Consider the following 4168-nt stretch of genomic DNA (forward strand, 5'->3'; position numbering starts at 1 on the left):
GCAATCCACTCACCTCAGCCTCCCAAAGGTGTGGGATTACAGGCTGAGCCACCAAGCCCGGCTTAAATTTTTTATTTATTGTAGAGACGAGGGCTCACCATGTTGCCCAGGCTGATCTCAAACCCACAGACTCTGGCAGTCTTCTCTCCTCAATCTCCAAAAATGCTGAGATTATAGGCTTGAGCCACCATGCCTGACCGGATCCTCCCATATTAAAGAACAGAGAAAGATGTTGGGCATAGTGGCTCATACGTGTAATCCCAGCACTTTGGGAGGTTAAAGGGAGTGGATCGCTTGAGACCAGTAATTGAAGACCAGCCTGGGCAACATAGAAAGACCCTGTCTTTACAAAGATAAAAGAAATAATTAACTGGGCATAGTGGTACATGCCTGTAGTCTCATTTACTCAGGAAGCTGAGGCAGGAGGATTGCCTGAGCCCTGGAGATCAAGGCTGCAGTGAGCCAGGCTTGCACCACTGCACTCCAGCCTGGGTGACAGAGTAAGACCCTGCCTCAAAATAAATAAAATTAAAAGAACAGAGAAAGAAAACAACACAGATAATATAGTGCTGTGATTTTTAATTATTATTTATTTTTTTAATTATAAAGATGTGGGGTACAATTCAGGGATAGGTATACAAACATTGATTATGCAGTTACCCTTGTTGATGAGGTATGCCCCTCCTTCCCCTAGCAGTTTCTCTCAACTGCCAATCCCACCCCCCACCGACAGTTTCCCACTGCTGCCCAGCCCTTTCTTATAGTATTGTTCAAGGTCCACTTATGAGTGAGAACATATGGTACTCTGTTCTTTGTTTCTGTGATAGATCACAGAGCATGATCACAGAGCATGAATTTGATCAATTCCAAATTCATCCAAGTTGCTGCAAAGTCTATTCCTTCTTTATGGTTGCATAATATTCCATTGTGTATATGTACCACATTTTCTTTATCCAGTCCAGCTTCGATGGTCAACATGGTTAGTTCCCTGTTTTTTATTGTGAATAGAGCTACAACAGACATACGTGTACAGCTATCTTTTTTGAAGAATTATTTGAGTCCCCCAGGTATATTCCCAATAGGGGAATTGCTGGGTCATATGGAAGGTCAATTTCTAGTTCTTTCAAAAATCACCACACTGTCTTCCAAAGAGGTTGCACTAGTTTGCATTCCCACCAGCAGTGTAGAAGAGTTCCTTTTTCTCCACATCCTCGCCAGCATCTGTTGTTTGTTTTATTAATGATGGCCATTCTTACTAGGGTTAGGTGGTATCTCAATGTGGTTTTTTTTTTCCTTCATAGAAGAAATGATTTTATTCCATTAGAGAAAAGTCAAGGATACAGACATTCATCCTTTGCCTGGCGAAAGTGATTTTTCCCATGGGACTTCTAGCCCTGCTTGGTGAGGTTATGGTGACATGTTAGAGGGAGCTGTGGCCCTCAGTGGCACATCAAACATAAACATTTGACTGGAAAAGCACTCACTGATCAAAAAGTTTCCTGTAGCAAAAGTTCAGTTCTTTTTATCCTGAAGATCATTTTGATCTCTAAGAAAATAATTTTGAAGATAATTTAAATGTGCTAATTGAACCCTGGGCAAACTTTTTTCACACAACCGAGAGGAGAAGGAACTTGGAAACCTACCTCAAGCACTGTTCTGCCCACTCCTGCCCTCTTACAAGGTGAGATCTTTTAAACTTCTCTCCAGACCTGATGTGTCAAATGCCATGACCGTCATGAAGCCCAGCATCTGAGCAGCACATTTTCTTCCCGGTCCATGACCTCAGAGACTGGGCTGCCAGCCACCTCAGCACCTCCTTTCCCCATGCCACAGTCTTCCAGGCAGCAGCAGGCTCTTGTCCCCAGCCCACTGGCAGCACTGCTGTTGCCTCGTCAGGGCAGGACAAGCCATAGGTCCCCTCTACAGCCTTTCACAGCAAGTTGCCTCTAGCCCTCCATGAAGTGTTTGGTCTTTTATTATGAGCTACGGTGTACATAGCATTCATCTAGGGGTATCACCATATCACCATGGAGAAAGGATGGAGCCGCACTCTGGGACGGGGGATCTAGAGTTCCCAAGACTAGAGTCAGGAAAGCAGCAGGGAGAACTCCCTGTTCAGCTTTACACAGAGTCTCAGCTGCTCTTTGGGACACCGGCCTGGCAACAGCCTCAGACACCCCCAAGTGTGGAACCTTGGCCACGGGTACTCATCTTCCTCTCCAGACACTGACCAGCAATCGATCTTTCCAAGAATACTGACTTGGAGAAATCAGAGAGCCATTCCTGCAGAACTGGGCAATGGCCCATGTGTTTGGCTTAAGATGTGCCTGTGAGTTAGACTCTGTGCTCTAAAATGACAAGGACTAGAACTGCCATTTACTCAATAGTGTAGCAGTTTGGAGTTAGGGCTTTTTCAATTTGAGACATGGCATTGCCTCACAAAGGCTAACTGAGGAGGCAGATATGAAGTGGGCCTGTTACAAATGTAATTTGTCATGCTGTAAAACAAGGTGACATGCCAAGATGACTCCACAGCAACCTTTGCCAGGGAGATATAGGATGCTGCTTCTTGGAGTCAGTCCTCCTTTCACAGCAGGGGGAATTGCCACAACCAGGAGACCCACACGGATCCCACACTGCAGGTGCCTTGGCCGGGGCCATTCTTCTCCCTGTGAGCATGTCCAACTTGGGGGCCCACACAGTGCTGCTGTGAAGACATGGCCAATCCACTAAATGTCTTCAAGAAACAGTCACTGGTCACAGGCAAATGGCTTTCTCGCTGCATGTCTCTGAAGACAGAAGGCCGAGGGCATGGGTGTTTGGGATCCTTCAGCCTGGGGTGAGGCAAGGCCATTTCCCAGGGTTGGTGTGATCAAGAACTCTTCGGTGACTTTGGAAATGCATCCACCTGTCCCAGGAAAACAAAGGTAGCACCCCTAGGCTATGGCAATGACAACTGGTGCATATCAACAGCCAACTGCTAAAGCTGGGTTAATTCCTTGACAACAAGAGCTTAGTTCCCAGCCTGGGTGGTCTGACTGAACTGGCTGTCTGAAGCAATGATGGTTGGCGCTGGAATCACTAATCTGGGGGCTTGCTCTGGACTTGCACCCATAGCCATCGAACCATTGGGGACAGTTGTGTTCAAGCTATTAGGGGGCTCACCAGTAGCTTGTATTTTAAAATAGACCAAGTAAAAGACTGGCAAAACAATCCCAATTAGAAGCATGATAAAAACGGCATTCCACCACTGAATTCCACAATCTGCACCATTTGTTGTCATCTTCAGAGCAGCTGGCAGCAAGGGCTGATCCGAGGTCTCTATGTAGTAACTTTCCCGTGAAAAGATTTCTGACTGTACTACATGCTCAATATTCTGATCAATTCCCTTAAAGAAATTCGTCAGTTGGTTGGCCTGGGTGTTGGCACTTGTGGTTGCTGTGTCCAGCTCCGGCAGTTCCATGGTCACTTTGGTCTCTGAAGATGGGCTTGGGAGGGGTTTTAGTTCTTTGTGGGTCTCTGTTAGGATCCCATGGTTTTTCATGGAATCTCAATAGATTTCAAAGCATACAAGTCTTGTTCTCTGATGAAGTTGTTGACTTTCTTGATATCTGCGACCTCAGCACCCAGGATCCGCCGCGCCCTGCCTCAATATGGTTTTGATTTGCATTTCTCTGATGATGAGTGAGGCTGAAGTACTGTGATTTTTATTCCATTAAATTACCTTACAACAGCCTGGGCAACTTGGCGAGAACTCATCTCTACAATAAATCAAAAATTAACCATGCGTGGTAGCGCGCGCCTGTAGTTCCAGTTACTTGGAAGGCTGAGGTGGAAGGATTGCCAGAGCCCAGCAGGTTGAGGCTGTGGTGGCCGGGAGAGGCCACTGCACTCCAGTCTGGGTGACAGAGTGAGACTCCAACTCAAAAAAAAAAAAAATTTAGCCAGGCGTGGTGGCGCATGCCTGTAGTTCTGGTTACTTGAAAGGCTGAGGCAGAAGGATTGCCTGAACCCAGCATTGGATTGAGAGAGCCTGGGTCATTTTCCAGGTTAAAGGTTCTGGAATGTTCTTTTAAGGGAAAGTAGAGATGGTTACTCTGCTCACTTATGTAGTGGAAGCTTTTCAGGGTATTTCTGTAGGGATTTCTTCTCTTTTCAGTAGGACTTG

At 46.2% G+C, this 4168-nt stretch overlaps 1 pseudogene; it reads right to left on the reverse strand.

The window, feature by feature from the left end:
• Window positions 1-3013: 3013 nt before the first annotated feature.
• On the reverse strand, window positions 3014-3643 carry LOC103253405 (annotated as a pseudogene).
• Window positions 3644-4168: the final 525 nt, after the last annotated feature.

Source organism: Carlito syrichta, unplaced genomic scaffold (genome assembly GCF_000164805.1).
Source record: "Carlito syrichta isolate Samal-C Ts95f unplaced genomic scaffold, Tarsius_syrichta-2.0.1 Scaffold227999, whole genome shotgun sequence".
NCBI classification, from domain to species: Eukaryota; Metazoa; Chordata; class Mammalia; order Primates; family Tarsiidae; genus Carlito; species Carlito syrichta.